At 47.8% G+C, this 19546-nt stretch overlaps 1 long non-coding RNA gene across 2 annotated transcripts; it reads right to left on the bottom strand.

The window, feature by feature from the left end:
• Positions 1–2068: 2068 nt before the first annotated feature.
• LOC115510065 lies at positions 2069–13341 on the bottom strand. 2 transcript variants are annotated; one of them, XR_003967595.1, is made up of 5 exons: positions 13075–13341; positions 12745–12854; positions 8431–8660; positions 6153–6359; positions 2069–5245 (listed from the first exon to the last, which is right to left on the bottom strand). It is a non-coding gene; the product is annotated as an uncharacterized LOC115510065 (long non-coding RNA). The 2 variants fall into 2 exon arrangements; XR_003967596.1 differs by lacking the exons at positions 8431–8660; positions 12745–12854; positions 13075–13341 and adding exons at positions 6570–6721; positions 6877–7044.
• Between the last annotated feature and the right edge of the window lie 6205 nt (positions 13342–19546).

Here is a 19546-nt window from a genome sequence, read left to right as displayed (position 1 = left end):
GGCGGGAAGTGGGGGGCCGAAGGCACCTGTGGGCAAAAGAGCGCGTTTAAAAGGTAAAGAGGGGGCGGGGCCTTTGTGCGCAGAGGTCCGGGAGGAGCCCCGGAGAGGTAAATGAGGAGAAGAGGTGGCAGGCCAGGGAAAGGGACAGGGTCAGGACGGAAAGGGCTGTGGCTGCACACATGGGGACGAGCTAATCGAGGAGCCGAGTGGGCCGCCGGGAGGGGCGGCTTAGAGCAGCCAAAGCAAGGCTGGTGCAAATTGATTTCCACGCAGCTAAGGAAGAAATGCCAGGCAGGAGGCTGGACTTCTTTTCCTCGGAGGCTGAAGGGAGACAGGGGCAGAGAGGGGCGCACTGCTACGCCGCTGGGGAGGTACACAGCCGGCCAGATGTTTTTGAGGCGACCTGTGTGGCAGCCCGAACACGTGCCACTTAGCCGGACTGATGAATAAGCAGTGGCCAACCCGGGCGATCACGCTGGCGTCCGTGAGCTCGTGGGCGCTCTGGGCCGCACGGGCCAATGGGGGGGACCGGCGGGGGCGGGGGGGGGGGCACACGGGTATGCGGGACACGAGACCCGAGAGTGGTTCTGGCTTCCGGAGAGCAAGTGAGGCGCCTGGTAACAAAGCAGGAGCCTGGCAGAGAGGCGAGAGAGGGAGTTTGCAGGAGCCGGTCGGAGCCCCAAGCTCGATGTTCCGCGCTGTGATTGATGAGTTGTGGTTCAAGGGTGTAGCCATTTTAGAACGTCCTGTTCCTGTCAGCTCGGAAAGCAGGAGGCATTAACGGCCTGGCGATGCGGCCTTGGTTTAACTCTTTGGTGAGACGGGCCTCTTCAGCCTGTTTCAGCATGCTGCGACCGTGTGGCATAGAATTCTTGGCACGGTTCACAGCGGTTCCACTCGTTAACAGCTTCTCATTTCCTGCTCCTCCAAGAGAGTCAGCCACGGGAGTTTTTCAGCCAGAAGTGAGCAGCCTTGCAGTCTGTGGAGCGGCCTGTCTTGGAGGGCAGTTGCTGGGAAAGAGGCTCGCTTCAGTCCCGTGCCCTCCGCAGGCTGGAGATTAAGTGCATCCTGTCCCGCAATGGCAGGTTCAAGGCTCTCTCCGGCCATCCTTACGGCCGCGTCCAGCCTCAGTCGAGTAAACCTCCCTCCCTCCTCCAGAATGTGAACTCGGTAAATGTGAATGAACACGGAAGTAAAAGAGCGAGCAAGCTAACACAAACAGAAATTGAGCTATAACACGATCGAGACTTGCGGGCACTTGGGTGGTGCAAGACACCCTCAGTCACTCGCTAGTACAGTCCCGACTGAGCAAGTTTCTAGAATGGGCATTAGTAACGGAAGAAGAAGGCAAAGAGGGAGGGAAAGGGTGCCTGGAATGTGAGACAGCATGGCCGAGGGCTGCTGAGGTGGAAGGGGAGAAACAGGAAGTGTGCCCCGATGGCCTTTGACCCCAGCAAGTGCAGGGGCCTGCTGGGTGACAAGGGAGGCCAGTGTCCCCAGGCCAGGCTGGGTAGGGGAGTGAGGACTGGAGGTGGGGCAGAGGTGGGGGAGGCGGGAAGCGGAGGTGTGGTAGTTGGGACACAGAGGCACCGTTTTGAAGCAGGTTATTAACAGGGACCCAGAGCTTGGGTTGGTGAGTCGGGGGAGGGCTGCGCTTTCCTTGGCAATTAGGCAAGAGGCAGAGGACACGGGGTCAGGAAGCCTGCTGGACGTTAAAAGGACGGTGGAGATCTTGTTGAAATAGAACCACTGGGTCCCTATCTAAACTTTCTTGCAGGATGGTTAGAAACTATGGTTGGAGGGACCTTTGCCATAAGAAGACCCTAGACAGTTTTGTTCTCTGTCCCTTCCCCCTATGTTTTTCCTCTCATTTTCACCTTCTCGGCTGAAAACATGCTTCGGCAGCCAACCTGACACTATCTGGTTCCGTCAGGTCCCCATAACGTTAGCTTTTGTGTAACTTCAGGCATCTTGCAGACACGTTCAATGACTGGGAATTCAAAGTGTCCCACCACCTCTTTCCCCACTGACCCACTGCAGCGACATCTCTTGTCCGTATTCTGTGGGCTTCCCAAACTTTTCGGCAGCATTGAGGCTAGAGGCCATTTGCGTTCAAGTTGGTCAATATTTATTAGTTCTAGGCAAAGGTGTTAGGTTAGCCGCGCTGCTGTGTTGGGGTGGGGGCAGCCAAGGATGGGATTTCATTAGGTTCATTTGATGAATTCCTTTTAAGTTTTGCATCCTTTCCAAATAGATGTTTGCTCCACAAACACGCACTAAACGCGCCGCGTATGCTCTTGGACCTGCAAAGGTGAAAGCGGCCTTGGTAGCTCCGTTCTTTCTCTTTGCAGCTGGGTTTCCAGGTAGCGTTTGGGGAGCTTAGCATCTAGTAATGGACAATAAGGCATGTTCCTGAATAAGCATAGCCTAAAGCAGAATGTGGTGAGTACCAAGAGGTGTCTAGATTTAAATGCTTTTGGAGTTCACAGGAGGAGAGATTTACTATGCATGTTGAAATTGTATTCAAGTACAAGTTGTCCTGGGACAAGATAAATAACCTATTCACTTCATAGTAATATAATAAATAAAATATTATTGACATAGTTGGCAATACTATTCAGGTGTTGCGAAAAAGCCTGATGTATAAATAACTAGGGGTTTGTGGGACCACAGAATCTAAAATGGTAGCAGCACCGCAAGCAAGCCTGAAAGACAGCCAGTTCAATCTCCTCGTTTTGTGAATTTACAGACAGATCTCCAGATAGGTCAAGTCAGTTGTCCAAGATCACAGAGCTAGTTTGTGGCCAAGGCAGGAGCAGAGAGCAGGGCTGCTTACGCGCTGTTCACACTGGGGTGGTGACATCAGCCACTGTCCTGCCTCTGCTGAACAACTACCCTAAAAAAATACTCGTCCTATTTGGGAGATCTGTACCCTGATTCCAGCTTTCTTAGCAGAATGCCATCAAAGCTTTCTGTCTTCTTATAGAATGAAATGAATGTGACAGTTCCTTGCTGAGGACTCAGATGCCCTGAGAACAGCATGGCACAAGGAAAACAAAGATGCTGGGCTGGAGTCTGCGTTGCTTCTATAATTATGTTCAAGAATCTGTTGGGAAGTTTGAAGGAAAGCTCTGACTCTTGGGGCCCCCCTCTCCTGACATCTGGTCTCCCCGCTGCGGCATGCCCAGCCCCTGCCCCACCTTCTCGGGGAGCCGTTCCCCAACTCCGCAGCCATGTGTCCACCACGCGTGGGACCCAGGAAGGGAAAGCCAGCCAGGCTAGTCTGTTCTGTCTCTGTCAGTCTCCATCTTTGTCGACCAGTCTGCCTGTTAGTCCCTCTCTTTCGGTCGGTCAGTCTCTCCTTCCATTTGTCTTCCTGTCTGTCCTTCTTTCTCAATCCTTCTCTCTCACTCTGAAAGAATGCAGTTGTTCTCTTCACATGTTTACTTCTCTCCTGGCTTCGTTTCCAGGTTTGGCGCTCTCCTAACAAAAGTCAGCCTTGGCCCCAACACTGCATCCGGCCTGCCTTTCAGAGTCTGTCTTCATGCCTCTGGCTCAGTCTTGCCACAGACCCTGACTCCTATCTGCCTGGACGACATCTGATTGCCTCGGCCCTTCTCTTCTCCCCTGGCTGGGCAGCGGGTTGTCTCCTCTGGACCCCTTGTCCCAGACCAGAGATACTTGTACAAACCATGGTCATCTGCACTTGTCCTTCAACTATGATTTATGAGGGATGTACCCGGGCTCAGTGTCTCTGGGATCCATTCAGTCATTTTGTCAGGACTGTCTGGTAAATTGCCTCCTTTTCCACGGTGCTAGCCGTGAATGACTGTGCTCTCCGCTAACCCCGGGCCCACTGGTTGTGATGCTCCCATGGCGCTCCTGCAAGTCTGCCTTGGGCCACAGGGAGGTCTGCCGCTTCATTTCTGGCACTGGAATGGAAGGGACCATGGAATGGGAATCCTGGCTTGAGCACCTTAATCGGGCTCTTCACGCTGTCTTGCACACAGACAGCTCAGAATAAGAGACCAGATTCTGGCGTTGTTTCGGTCGGGCTAATCTGACAGATTTGCACGGCTCCTTTTGGAGGGTAAAATCTACTTGGGGGAACAGGGCATGGGTACCTGAAAAGGGTATCTTCGTGAAACTGAATGGTACTAACCGTGACCCCACTACCACTGCCATCATTTATAGAATCTTTGTAAAGCCACTGTTCTGAAGCACTAGGTATACTTTAGGCCCTTTAATCCTAGCAACAACCCTCATAAAGTAGGTACTACTATCTTCTTTTCACAGATAAAGAAGCAGAGTCTCAAACAGTCTCTCAATGGCTTGAGAAAGTCACCCACGTTCACAGAGGTGGTAAGTAGAAGACCTGGGTTTTCAACCCAAGGGCGTCGAATGCCAAATCTGGTCTCAGTTGCGGGCATGCTTTGGTAGAACGATAGAGTGATCTTTCTAACCTCTCGTTTAGCCAACATTTATAAGTGCAGCCATTTTGTTTCTAACTATATGTGTTTATTTTCCTCCTTGGTCTACTCAACGGCATTACCACAGCTGGTAGTACGCATTTTTTTCTTCCAGATTTTCCTTCCAAAACACATTCTTAATTGCCCTGCTCTTAAAGCTTATGTCATACTCTTTGATCCCTGGCATTGGAGTTGTCATTAAAACGTCTCTTGGACTCATTCCCCGTGACATTATAGTCGAGGTTCTTGCAGCATAATTCCACTTGCTGATATTTTCCCTTGCATTGCGTTTGGACGATGAACGGTCCCCTGATGCTCTTAGGATCTGCCTTCTTGCCCTCAGAGACTGACTGCGTGGGTCTTCTTTTAACCTTCTAATGGCCCTGCTTGCCTTCTGGAGTGGTTGGGGCTCAAAAGCATTTGCATGCAAAGCACCTTGGGACATTTGGGTTTGCCTCTATCCCGTTGCCCTTCCTTCTTGTTTTCTTCATTCTGGCTCTTCCTTTCAGCACCGTGGCCTTCTGCCCCCTCACAGCCCCCATTCTTCAGCTTCTCCTCTGGACCCGCGACACAGCGTCTGATCTCTCTTCCTTTCTTTCGCTACTTCTCGTAGTCTCTTCCTGGCCTCTTGTCACGGCTGAGGCGGTTCCTCAGATTTGTTTTTCTCAGTCCCATGGGAAAGGGCTGTCCTGCCATTCAGGCTTCCATTCAGCGTACATTTGTTTAACCTCTTCTTCATGCTGGGCGGTGTGGTTACAGGGATGGATAACGGCATCCTAGAAATTTAAAATAATACAGGTAGACTTTTATTTTTAGAGCAGTTTTAGGTTCACAGCAAAACTGAGTGGAAAGTACAGTTTCCGTGTACGCCTGACCTCACTTATCACAGCTTCCCCTCCATCCATACCCCTCCTCAGAGTAGCGCATTTGTTATAATTGATGAACCTAGATGGACACGTCCTAATCACCCAAGTCCACAGTCTACATTCGGGCTCACTCTTGGTGTTGTACATGCTGTGGGTTTTGACAAATGTACCATGACGCGTATCCCCCGTCGCAGTATCATTCAGAACAGCGCAAGTGCCTGAAAAATCCCGCGTCTCAGAGGAGGCTGGAACATAAACAATCATAGTACAGTCCTGACGGTGAAGTAGAGGTATGAAAAAAGAATGGCAGAGCACGAAGGAGGGAGAAGCTAATGCACAGAAACTTGGGGGGGTTTGGGAAACCATTCAAGTTCTATGTATTCGCAGAGGAGAAGAGTCTTGGGAGGCATGTGAGGCCAGGGCCAACCTGAGCTGGAGCACACAGGCACGGGCACTTGGGCACGTCGAGGGAATGCAGAATGTAGTAAACTGATGGTGGTTAAAAGCGAGTACTCTACAGTCCCACAGATAGAAATATGACTCTGACCTCAGCATCATACTTGCTGTGGGATCTTGGTCACATTACTGAGCCTCTGTAAGCCTCAGTCTCCCCCTCTGTAAACTGGGGATGATAATAGAACTTGTTTGCAGAGGTGCTCTGGGGATTCAGTGGATGCATTTAATTAGCCCACTACCTGGCCTTGGTATGTGGACCTGAATGTCAGCCAGTGGTGTAGAAGCAGAGAGGATGCTGGGAATGGTACTCAAAAGGCAGAGCGTAAAGGCCCGGGAACCATATTCAGCAGTTTGGACTCACCATCCAAATCAGTGACTCTCAGTCCTGATCATGCGTGAGGATCACCTCAGATTCTGTTAAAATGCAGACTTCTTAGTTCCTCAGAAATTCGGTTTCAGTTGGTCTTGCCCGGGCCCAGGAATCTGAATTTTTAATGGCTCTGATATGAGTGGTCCAGGTCACAGTTTGGACTAGGTCACTGGGAGCTCAGAAAGCTTCTCGTGGTATCTACAAAATGAATCAAGAGTTAACAGAGGCAGAGACTGTAGAGGGAGGTCTGGGACTTTCTTAGGATTGGGTGCAAATCAGTCAAGGCAGCTGGAGCCAAACCCCAGGACGGCTTCTGGACTCTGAGCCCGGGATCTTCCTGCCTTATTCAGACACCATCCACACAGTCCCGAATGAAAGCCCAACCAAGCCCCTGGCTGCTGGGCTTACGGGTCTGGTCTGAGCAGCCCGTGTGTCCTGGCAGGCTCCGACTCTGTGAGGGGACTGTGCCGTCAGCCAGCGTGCGTGACCGGGACACCTCCATCCGCGCTGCCATTCTGGTGCCGCTTCTGCTCTGCCGAGCCTCCCTCCTCCTGACTGCTCTACGGATTAAGAGTGAAGGACGCTTACAAACGTCCAGGTCCTGGAATCTGAGTCCTTGTAGCTCTAACAGCACGCGTTTTCACAAAGGTGAACCAGGCATCCTTTCCGGGGAGAGCTTTTTGCAAAAGAGCACAAAGTCCTCAAGGAGCCTCACCGGGTGTTTCATTCCGGGCCGCGGGGGTGCCCTCCTGTCTGCTCGGCCTCCAGGGGGGACTCTATTTCCTGGTGTCCTTCCTGGTTCCTACGGCTGCGAGAAATTGTCTCCACCTCCTGGATGAGGGGCCCCTGCCTTTTGGTAGCCAGGACTAGTTTCCTAAACTGCCGGGCCAGATCTCATGATCACCAGGCTCACAGAGAGAAACCCTGCCCGCCACCCCCCCACCACCCCCCGCCCCTTCTTCTCCAAGAGGATCCTGAAGACATTAATGGAGGTTGGTAGGCCTCTGGTCACAGAAAACTGTCAGTAAATCCTGTCTTAGGAGTTCCTGCTCTGGTTTCCAGTTTATTCGTAAATCCTCTAAATCAGCCTCTCCTCCTGTTCAAATACAAAAGCTTGGAGCGCTCGAGGAGCCAGAACCTCTTTTTGACTTTTTGGCTTTCCCGGGCAGAAATATTTGAGAGCAAATTTATGCAACTGGCTGGATTCTCCCTCTGCACCCTCCCCACCAGTGCTTTTCAGTGGGGGGAGCAATACCCCATGTTAAGTGGCCACATTGGAGCTGAGAAAGGACCAGCTGCATTGGCCCCGAGTCATGGACAGAGCTTATAAACTAAGTGCCGAGGCAACTGTGAAGGCCATGGCCTTAGAGAGCTGTTGATGCCGAGCCCGGGGCTGACACCAGGTCTTGTTGCGGCCAGTTCCCATGGCCAGCTTTAAGCTTCCTGGATGCTCAAGGCTTTGCAGAAATGACCCATCAAATTCCCCAGTCCCACTGTGGCAACAAAAGCATAGGGCCAGCCATCTCTGCACTTCTCCAGAGGGACTTGGGAGAGCAGGGGGCCTGGAGGGCTGCAGAATCATCTGCTCTCTGTTCCTTTGACAGTGACCCTCCCACACCTCACTCCCTGCTGCCATTTCATTCCTGTTCTCAGACTGATGCTAAACAAAAGCAGCCTCGTGCTTTAGGTACATTATCTCAAATCCTAGCCATCTGGGGAGCTGTTCCCCCGTCCCCGTTTTACAGACAAAGGCTAAAAGTTGACCCGGGCAACTGCACAGCTGGGCTTCACCCACAGGTTGGCATGGGTCCCACACCGGTGGTGTTCCTGCACCCAGGATCCCACGTTGTGTTGTGTCCCCTGGAATTAGAGTCAGGTCATTATCCTGGGTGACAGGGAGGTTGCTTGGTAACCTACACCAGTGGAAAAGCATGAGCTGCCGCTTGACAGATTACTCAGGATAAATTGGTGCTAGTCCTGGGCATGTGCAGTTCTGGACATTCCCAGAACTCATGGAATTACTTGGAAAGGGGGCGGTAAGAGGGAATCGGAGCCAAAAGAGAGATAAAGTGCTGGAACTATATGTTGACAAGAATTTGTCTAATTAAATACGCAGGTTTTAAATTACACTTGCCTCGTGATTCCGCGGCTGCTGCTGCGGCCATCCAAGACTCCAGCACCAGCAGCCCCAGCTGTTTGTGTGCCAGGAAGGGCAGCATCTGGGGGTGCTCGCCAGGGGACAGGGCACCCGGGACCACAGCGAACTTACCTTCAGTGATCTAGCGAGTGGGATTTATAGTCGACGTTGTTATTATCATGGGCTATTTTTGACTCGTGTTTTGATGGGTGACGTTAGCTGTGATTCTCGGAGGGCACCCGTAGCATCCTCCTCCTCAGATATCATAAAGTACGCACTCTCCGCCATCCGCGTGTGCGTGTGATTGAGGAGTGGACGCTGATTAGATCTACAGTCTCCAAACCTGATGCGTAGCAGAAGCTCTGGGAGAGCGAACAAACAGAAACAAACAAACCCCAAATGAGCAACGAACAGGCAGAGTCCCAAGTCTTGCCAAGCCCAGAGATTGATTTCGTAGAGAAACGATGATTCTGAAACCCAGCCAGGTGATCGTTCTGACACACAGCCAGGTTTGCGAAATCTCGAATGAACTGTCTTGGGCAAACAAAGGAATTCTAGTTTTTAATTTTCCAGCTTTTTAAATCTCCCGTCTTTGAAATGAAAAGGTAACCTTAACCAAACTTCTAGAGTCAAGGTGATAGCAAAACAGCATCGTGTGTCAGTTGGAAACTTGGAACACGAGGACCTTGAACAGAATGAGAGAAGAAGCATTTTCATACTCACGATGCCATTTGGATTGAAAGTAGGAGGTCTCAATAATAGTAACAGCTGGGTAGGAACATGGGTGAATCCCTTCACCTTTCTTTACCTCGGTTTCCCCACCTACAAAATGAAGAGCTCCTTCTGTGTCAGTTCCAAGTTCCCTGCTGGGTCTAAAATTCTATGATGAGAACCTCTGCACACCTTTTATGTCCAGGGTTTTCAAGCAGATTATCAAATATTTACTGAACTCTTGCTACGTGCCCAGGAACTGAAATTCTTTGAAGAATTGGGTCTGTGGTGAAAAAAGGGGTGCCGAAGGGGATGGACGCTAGTGAAGAGAAATAGATGAGCTCGGTGACTAAGGATTTCTGACCGTCAATGCTGCTTCACTTTCTTGCTTAGGGGCCATTTTTTGCGTGTGAGTCAAGTGCAGGTTACGGTGAGACAATGGAAGGAGAGCAGCAAACAAATATAACCTGAGCGATGGTAACTGATGGTAACTGAGTTGCTCAGCCCGTTGGATGGCAAACATTGCTAGGTGATAAAAAGCCCTAATGCATCAGGTGCTAATCTGGTGCTAAAACGCTGCTTCAGGAAAAAATGTATTCCCAGAAAGGAAATACTGGCGATTTGACTGACAGCGACAGCTGGAGCCCCCTATATTCATCCAGATAGGAAGCAGGAAAAAATAAAAAAGAAGTTGTGTGTTATACAGAAGGAACTGGTGTGAGCTATGTCTCTTGAATGTTCTTGTTGCTGAAGGTTTGGGAAAGTGTTGAATATATTATCTCTCGGCTGCCTTCGGGAGCTTAGATTCTGGGTGTTATGAGCAGTGAAAGTCACAGCTCACCGAAGGGCACTCAGTGCAGTGCTCTGGGGTGGGGCTTTTCAAATGGCTTTCAGAGTTTCACAGAAAGTGCTGAAGGTGGAGGGGGGTGAGGGGAGATGGGGGGGTGCATGGTATCACCAGCAATATCTCCTTAAATCTGAACAATTTACTCCTACCTGCTGTATATGTTGAAGCTCTACATGAGATGTTGGGACAATTAGCCAGTTGGCAGAACTCGCAAGCTACTTTGGTGGCATTAGTCACCTATTTGGCAAAGCCAAGTTGGGCAGAGACTAAGTGCTCAGTATGTCCAGTTTGGCTGGGGCAGTGAATGATAGTGTTTGGGATGAGTTTGCTGGATAATGTGACCAGATGTCCTGGTACAGAGAACTGGGCAGATAGTACATTTGTTACTCCATACCTTCGCTGACGTCCCATCACTCTCCCGTCTCCTAGGGGTGGAGTGGAGTGTGGACGGAGGGTAGAGTCCACATGGGGCAAACCCATCTAATCCTCACAACAGCCCCCTGGGCTAACCTTTATTCTTCACAGTGTTTACAGGAGGAAACTGAGGCTCAAAAAAATTCAAGGATCTCACCTGAGATCATAGAGCCAAAGGGCAGTACTGGGGAGACATTAAGGTGTGTGTTCAGAAGTCACCTCCTGGAGCCCAAATGTCCATCAACTGATGAATGGATAAAGAAGATGTAGTTTGTATATACACTGGAATATTACTTGGCAATGAGAAAGAATGAAATCTTGCCATTTGCAAAACGTGAATGGAACTGGAAGGTATTATGTTAGGTGAAATAAGTCAGAGAAAGACGGATATCATGTGTTCTCACTCACGGGTGGAATTTAAGAAACTTAATAAGAACCATGGGGGAAGGGAAGGGGAAAAATAGTTTCAAACAGAGAGGGAGACAAACCATAAGAGACTCTTAAATACAGAGAACAAACTGAGGGTGGATGGGGGGTGTGGGGAAGAGAGGGAAAAACGGGTGATGGGCATTGATGAGGGCACTTGTTGGGCTGAGCACTGGGTGTTGTATGTAAGCAGTGAATCACGGGAATTTATTCCCGCAGCCAAGAGCACAGTATATATGCATTGTATGTTAGCTAACTTGACAATAGATTATATTTTAAAAAGAAAAAAAAAAAAGGTAAAAAAAAAACAAAACAGTCACCTCCTGGAGATGACCCTAAGCACACTCCAAATAGCCTAGGCCTGGAAGCAACCAGAACCTCCTCTGGTACTGTGGAAACCAAGAGCCTGGCCAGGAGGCTGGCCTGGCCAGGGGCTCTGAGAAGGAGGGAAGGGCGGCAGTTGGCCTTCTGGTCTTTGGAGGGTGATGGCACAAATCTGCAACAGTTTCACCTGCCTCAGCCCCCAAGCACTATGGTGCTGTGGGATCAGTCTGGGAGGAGAGGGCTAGGAAGGACTCCGTGTAATCTCAGGTCGGCCACACCTCCTGCAAGAGCTAAATGAAAACCCCTCTAGCAACAAAACCAGGGTCATAAACACCGAGCAATGCCATTGGAAATATGAAGCGATAAATAGTTGAATTCCCCAAATTTATAAAGGGTGATGGAAATAGCTCCTTGTTTTCCCGGAATATAGGTTGGTTCGTGATCCTGCAAAGTTTAGGGATGACAATTTTGCTCTCTGAAACGAAGAGAGTACTGTATGCAGAAGGCACTCCAAAAACACTCCCTGAATGAATATATGGAAAAGGAACAAAAACAAAGTTACATAAGGCATTCTTTCCACGCTGGGATAAATGCAGAAGTCTCTACCCCTCAGAAGGGAGCTTTACTATGAACCAAAAACATTTGCTTCTATAAAGTTGCAGAAAACTTGAGGTGATTTTCTTATCGCTTCTTGCTGTGTACGTTTCGCCTGTCCGAGGTAGGTTTGTTGCTATAAAGGCAACAAAGAAAGGGGCTGGAGTAATACCAGTGGTACAAATACCTTCTTCCTTCCCATTTTTTTCTTGGCAGACATCTGAGGTGGAGTTTCCCTCTGGTATCCCTCTCAGGATATAGACCCCAATCAAACCTGGGGCCTGATGTGCCAGTGGCCTCACTGAGCCACAGACACATGTTTAGAATTCCTCAGTCAACTGCGAGGCGGGCAAAGAAAGCCCCAAGCAAGAAAGGCAGACACTGGGCACTTTTGAACTTAACTCTGGGTATTAAAGGAGCATTAAACAGGAAAGAGTATGTGAAAACAGCAGCCAGAGATTTTAGCTGACTCAAGAGATAGTCCTCGTAGGAGACGGTGGGTACACAGCCAGGTTTGCGGTGTGTGTATTTAGGAGAGATTTTCCAGACAAGCTGTACGAAGTCCCACTTATGTGCCTGGTGGCCTCGATAGGCAGAATTAAAGCCTTCTACTGAAGGGGGTGGACCAGAGCTGCTGTCGGTGCCTTCCTCCAGGTAGAGAGATCCACCGAAGGCTGTATTTTTCTGCCCGGGGCTGGCGTTTAGCCTACGTGTGTGGGGGTAGGCAGCCTGGTTGCCTGTGGTCAGTATCCATTCTGTCTGGTTGATGTCTGTGTTGTACCTGTTGTTAAATATTTGGAATATCACCCCTGGTCATAGGCATATCCTCCATAATACTGATTGATGGAAAATCTCCAGCCAGTTTCCACAGACCTCTATCCTTGTCCCTCTTCCTAGCCAATGACTTTAAAGAAATGGCAGAAAATGCTATTTGGAGAGGAGATAAGCTTGATAAATTGGACCCAATCTCAAGCCTTTCACTTGGATGATTTCTTGGGGCTTGGCTTAAATGTGACTTTTCGAGAGAGAGCTTCCGTGAGTCCTATTTTAGATTGGGCCCCTTCCTGCATGGACCCATAGCCCACAGTACGTCCCCGGTTAATACGCTCGTTAGACTCCATCTTTCTTACTTGTGTTTGGTGAACGTCTGTCCTGCTCTAAGGGGCATAAGGGAGACGCCCTCATGGATCTTGTTCACCCCATGTGCCAGAGCCCGGCATCAAATCGGTTCAGTTAATATCTTGAGAACAAATGAAATGAAATAGGTGTAGAATATTCATTAGATGGCAGAGATGATACCTGTCCTCAAGGGGGTTATTCTTTAGAGGAGGCAGCGAAAACACCACCACGTGTTATGGGCACAAATGGCACCTGTATGGAGTGTTACGTGAAACGCAGTGAAGGGAGCAGTGACCTTGCTGCTCGGGGCTTGGGGGGTGAGGGGGTGGGGCATGGTATACCTGGGGAGAACTGGGGGAGGTCTTTCTCACGAAGGCAAGCCTCGAAGTGGGGACTCAGAGCGGGCCGAGTGTGGAATGCGGTCCAAGAAGAGAGATCTGCAGGTAGGAGTTCAGAGGGTGCTGAACAGATGTGGCATATTTGGAAGAGGCACTTCTTCAAATTGACAACAGAAGCATCAGGGAAGAGGGGCACGTGGTGGCTGTGGTGGTTGAGCGTCCGACTTCGGCTCAGGTCATGATCTTGCAGTTCATGGGTTCGAGCCCCATGCCGGGCGCTGTGCCGACAGCTCAGAGCCTGGAGCCTGCTTCGGATTCTGTCTGTCTGTCTCTCTCTTTCTCCCCGCCTCCCCCGCTTGTGCTCTGTCTCTTTCTCTCTCAAAAATAAATAAAAACATTAAAAAAAAAAAAGCATCAGGGAAGAATAAATAACAGGCTAGAAAGGCATACGGTCTTCTAAGGCATGGTAGGAGCGGCTATATGATGGGGAACTTTTACATCATTTTAACTTTTTTTCAAAAACGTAGCGTAATTGGTAAGTATGGAGAATGGGTTGAAAATCGGGAGATCCTGGAAGTAGGGATATTTCCTAGAGGGCAGGTCCTTCCTCGTTGTAGCATTCAAGGAGTAAGGGAAAGGAAATAGTTACATAGGGCACCGATGTTTCTATGTAGAGGGATGGAATCTGTGTCCTGACAGGCTGGAATGCAATGAGCTGTGATTTGAGACTCTCCTATGAGCTCTTTGTACCTCGGTAACTGCACCTGTGGACTGTGGGACTTGACTGGAAGATCTGCCATATCCCTGAACACTAACATTCTGTAACTCCACGGGCTCCTAAACTAATAAGATGAAGTCAAGTAGGAACAGGTGCTATATTGCTGGTACTAACGGTGTTGTGGGAACACAGGTTAGAAAGAAATCAACACAAATACTGGCTTAGCAGCAAGTCAGCTTGCCCCACGCCGTGAGAGGGGGGACTGGCCCAGAGGGAAGGGTGGAGAGTGGAGAAGCACAGAGGTAGCACTCTTTGGGCGTGAGCCAGGGCACACCGAACTTGGAGATTGTTCTGGGCTTTGCTTTCTCAGAGGGATAAGGACAATTGGGAATGACAGTGGCCAGAACTGTAAAAAGTCCAACGTCCAGATCATAGGAAAACTGAATGGAAGAACTGGGAATATTTAGCCTGGAAAATAGAACACTTGAGGAAAATGGATTCGATGTCTTTACGTATGTAAAAAATTTCCAGGGGCGCCTGGGTAGCTCGGTTGGTTGAGCATCTGACTCTTGATTTCGGCTCCAGTCACGATCCCAGAATCATGCAGTCGAACCCTGTGTTGAAGCGAACCCACACTGAGCGCGGAGCCTGCTTTTGTCTCTCTCCCTCTGCCCCTCCCCTTCACCCACACTCTCGCTCTAAAATAAAATTTAAAAAATTTCCAAGTAGAAAAGGGGTTTGATTTTATTGGACATCAGCGATCAGGTTTAGAACCAATAATTGGAAGTTTCTGAATGCATGATTAGGTCAAATATATGTAAAAAAGGCTATCCACGAAGTAGGTTTTTCAAAAATGAGAGAAAATTTTTATAAGTTTGGCTCATTTGCCATAACCTTTTTAGGAGAGAAAGAAGGAGTTCTGTTTTCTTTAGTATTTTATCAGTGATACCTACATAGTGTGTATTTATTAAATGAGCAAGTGTGTTGAATGAGCTGTGAACTGTTTTTCATCTCTGATATTAAAATTAATGTCTCAATCTCTAGCACTTTTATTTATACACCCCTTACCACACTATATTCTATTTTTTAATGTTTATTTATTTATTTGAGAAAGAGCATGCCCAAGTGGGGGAAGGGCAGAGAGAGGGAGAGAGAGAGAGACCAGCAGGCTTCTCATTATCAGTTTGGAGCCTGATGTGGTCTCGAACCCATGAACCGTGAGATCATGACCTGAACCGAGATCAAGAGTTGGACACTTAACTGACTGAGCCACCCGGGCACCCCACCACATTATACTCTAATTTGTTCTTTTCTTTTTTCTTTTCTTTTCTCCTTTCTTTATTTCCCTATCTATCTATCTATCTATCTATCTACATCTATTTTATTTTAGAGAGCGTGAGTGGGGGAGAGGGGCAGAGGGAAAGAGAGAGAGAATCTCAAGCAGGCTCCCCACACTCACTGCAGAGATCAATGCAGCACTCCATTCCATGACCCTGGGATCATGAACTGAGCTGAAATCAAAGTTGGATGCTCAAGTGACTGAGCCACATAGGCACCCCTAATTTGTTCTTTCAATATCCCCTTTTCTATCTGGACTATGAGCTCACCAAAGTGAGGGGTTGTATTTTCGTTGTGTCTTCAACGCTCTCAGTCCAGTCCCGGCATGTAGCAAGTGCTCACTTGAGTAGGGGGCCATATCATTTATTATCAAAGCAAGACTCTTTAAGAGTGAAGGGGGATGGGACACCTGGGTGGCTCAATCGGTTAAATGTCCGACTTCGGCTCAGGTCATGATCTCACAGTTTGGGAGTTCAAGCCCTGCATCCAGCTCTGTGCTGGTACCTCAGAGCCTGGAGAACTGCTTCAGATTCTGTGTCTCCCTCTCTCTCTGCCCCACCCCTGCTCACACTCTGTCTCAGTCTCTCTCAAAAATAAATAAACATTGAAAAAAAAAAAAAAGAGTGAATGGGGGGCTGACCTGATGGGAAAGGATACTACAGCATAAGATGCCACCGTGCTGGGCAAACCAGGATGAGTAGTTACCATAATCAGTAAGTGCTTGCTGAATGAATACAGAGGGAATGAGTTTCTGGAGCCAGGAGAGGCAGGCTGTAGGAATGCTGTCCTTAGGCTGAGGTTAAAAACTTCTCCCTGGGAATTGCACCCTGTGGGCTCAGTTTTGTGTGCAGAATGCATCTAGACTTTCTTTCACATGGAATTGAAATATCTGAATTCATCTACTGCTTCCCTAGGGTAGACTTTTCTTTAACCATTCTGCTTGGCCTGGAGGTTATCCTTACTACCTTTGGGATTCTCTCGTTCTGCATGGACTTCCATTTGACAAGGTCAGTTTGGGTGTTGTAGCCCTTGGCCCCCAGGAGCCCCACAGTTCTATCCTCCTGTACCGGACCCCCTCCCACCTCAAGGCCTTTGACTTCTATACTTTCCCTGCCCACTCAGCCTTGGCGGGGTCTCTAGGACCAGTTGTGATCACAGACGAGAGGGATTTAGAAAGTCTGAGCCAATGTTCTGCAGCTTAACCTCGTGTAAGCGTTGTCAGCCCTGACCTAGTGACCTGATTCTCATCAATGTGCTTGGGCCTCGCTCCAAAGTGCAGCTCCCTGTGGCCCCAGTTCTGGTAACCAGGACAGAGGCCTGGTTTCTTGGCTTGAGTGCTTGTATTGGTCGCTGGCAGAGGGCTCATCTTGTTCTTATCTGCCCCTCTCTTGTCCCAAGGATGAGGACTTAGCCCTTAAGGGCCTGCTGGGAAGATGTCCAATCCCTCAAGTGTTTGTTATCTCAGATAACAAACTGTCACTGCCTGCCTGAAAGACTGGGGCTTAGCTCCTTGCCATTAAGTCTGGATTGAGGGTTCTGCCTGCCAACTCGGGGGTCTTCCCCATACCTTCCACACCTGTCCACACCTGAGCTGTGCTAGGATGTGGTGCCGTTGCCTCGTTTTTTCGTCTTTTTTTATTTATTTATTTACTTTGAGAGGGATAGGGGGAGAGAGGAGGGTACAGATTGAGAGAGAGAGAGAGAGGGAATGAGAGAATCCTAAACAGGCTCCGTGCTGTCAGTGCACAGCCCAATGTTGGGCTCGATCTCATGAACTGTGAGGTTGTGACCTGAGCCGAAACCAAGAGTCGGATCCTTAACCTACTGAGTCACCCAAGTGCCCCGTTTGTTTTCATCTTACTGATGGTCTTTTATCTTCTTCTTCCCTGTTTCCTCTCGTTTCCTCTCGTTGTTTTCCTATTTCCTCCCTTCTCATTTTCTTTTCTGTAGCTATAATTAATTTTCTCCAAGGATGCAGACAGCTGTCAGTTTTTTGGTTGCTGTCTGTTTTTATGGGAGGGAAGGGGGTGGGGAATTCGCAAGGGTCCTAAACTGCTTACAGAGTCTGAGTCTTCTCCCTCTGTCTGCATCCTCCTTCCCACATATCCCCCAGTGCCGGGACCTTGACCGTCTACCGGTAAACTAACCGATCACTTCAAAAAATAACTGACAGATACTAAATTTTGATGCTTCCATTTCCCTAGCAGAAAATGCGCTATATGAATGTACAACATTATTGTAAAATTGCTAGAAAGCCCCGAAGAAGGAACTGACCTTTTTCAAGTTAAGTCACACTATACCCTTGAGCTGCATGTTCCATAAATTCTGGAATAAAAAGGTTAATAATCTCAACTGGAGAGGGAATTTTTTTTTTTTTTTCCAGGAGGGGATGATGACCTTTCTCATAAGTTTCTAACACTAGGTTAGTAGGTTCAACTGCCTTTTTAGGGGAGGAAAAGATGGAGGAAATAAAACAGTATACTATTTTCTCTTTTTTTCTAGTCTTATTGGGAAATAATTGACATCCTTCACTGTATACATTTAAGATGTATGGCATGATGGTTTGATTACATGTATTGTGAAATGAGCACCACGATAGGTTCAGCTAACACCCGTTTCTCATATAGATAAAATAAAAAGAAAAGAAAGAAGAAAAAAATTTCTCCTTGTGGTGAGAACTCTTACGATTTACTCTCTTAACTCTCCTATATGTTACACAGCGGTGATAGCTATAGTCATCATGTACATTCCCTTCGTAGTGCTTGTTTATCTTATAACTGGAAGTTTGTGCCTTTTGACCACCTTCTCCAATTCCTTCTCCTCCAACCCTCTGCCTCTGGTAATCACAAGTCTGATCTCTTTATGAGTTTTTCTGTCTTTTTTAAAGATTCCACATATAAGTGAGATCATACAGTACTTGTCCTTCTCTGACTTACTTCACTTAGCAGAATGCCCTCTAAGTCTATCCATGTTGGCACAAATGGTAGGATTTCCTTATCTTTTATAATGGCTGAATAATATTCTGTTGTATGTATCTGCCACAACTTCATCCCTGGGAAATACTTAGGTTGTTTCCACAGCTTCGCTGTTGGAAATAATGTTATGAACATGGGGGTGCAGATATCTCTTCAAGATAGTGTTTTTGTTATCTTTGGATAAATACCAAGAAGTAGAATATCTGGATCATACAGTTTTATTTTTAACTTTCGGAGGATCCTCCATACTGTTTTCTATAGCAGCTGTCCCAGTGTACAACCTCACCAGCAGTCCACATGGGTTCCTATTCTCTTCGTCCTCGCCAGCATTGTTACCTCTTGTCTTTTTTATGGTGCCATTCTAACAGATGTGAGGTGATATCTCATTGTGGTTTTAACTTGCGTTTCCCTAAAGACTAGTGGTGTTGAGCATTTTTTTTAAACATACCTGTTGGCTTTTTATATATATTTTTTGGAGAAAAGTGTTCAGATCCTTTGCCCATTTTTATTTTTTTTTAAATTTTTTTTTTCAACGTTTATTTATTTTTGGGACAGAGAGAGACAGAGCATGAACGGGGGAGGGGCAGAGAGAGAGGGAAACACAGAATCGGAAACAGGCTCCAGGCTCTGAGCCATCAGCCCAGAGCCCGACGCGGGGCGGGGCTCGAACTCACGGACCGCGAGATCGTGACCTGGCTGAAGTCGGACGCTTAACCGACTGCGCCACCCAGGCGCCCCCCTTTGCCCATTTTTAAATTGGACTACTTGTTTTTTTTTGCTACTGAGTTGTAGGATAGTAACCCCTTATCAGATATATGAGTTGCAAATATTTTTTTTTCCATTCTGTAGGCTATCTTTTCACTTTATTGATGGTTTCTTTTGCTATGCAGAAGCATTTTAGTTTGATGTAGTCCCATCTGTCAATTTTTTGTTGGTTATGCTTTAAGTGTCCTATCCATAACATCATTACCAAGACCCATGTCAAGGAGCTTTATTGCTATATTTTCTTCTAGGAGTCTCATGGTTTCAGGTCTTATATTTTAAGTCTTTAATCCATTTCAAGTCAATGTTTGTGAATGATGTAAGATATGGGTCGAGTTTCATTCTTTTACATGTGAATATCCAGTTATCCCAGCACCATTTATTGAAGAGACTATCTTTTCATCATTGAGTACTCTTGCTTTCCTTGTCAGATATTAGGTGACTTTATATGCTTGGGTCTGTTTTGGGGCTGTCACTTCTGTTCATTGCTTGTTTGTCTTTTTTTAATGCCAATACCATGCTGTTTGATGACCATAGCTTTATATTGTAGCTTGAAATCAGGAAATGTGATGCTTCCTGTTTTGTTTTTATTCAGGATTTCTTTGGTGGTTCCATATAAATTTTAGGTGTGTTTTCCTGCTTCTGTGGAAAAAAAAAAATGCCTTTGAAATATCAATAAGGA

This window comes from Lynx canadensis, chromosome A1 (assembly GCF_007474595.2).
Source record: "Lynx canadensis isolate LIC74 chromosome A1, mLynCan4.pri.v2, whole genome shotgun sequence".
NCBI lineage: Eukaryota > Metazoa > Chordata > Mammalia > Carnivora > Felidae > Lynx > Lynx canadensis.
Note: the sequence above shows the minus strand (reverse complement) of the source record. Positions and strands in the feature narration are given on the sequence as shown.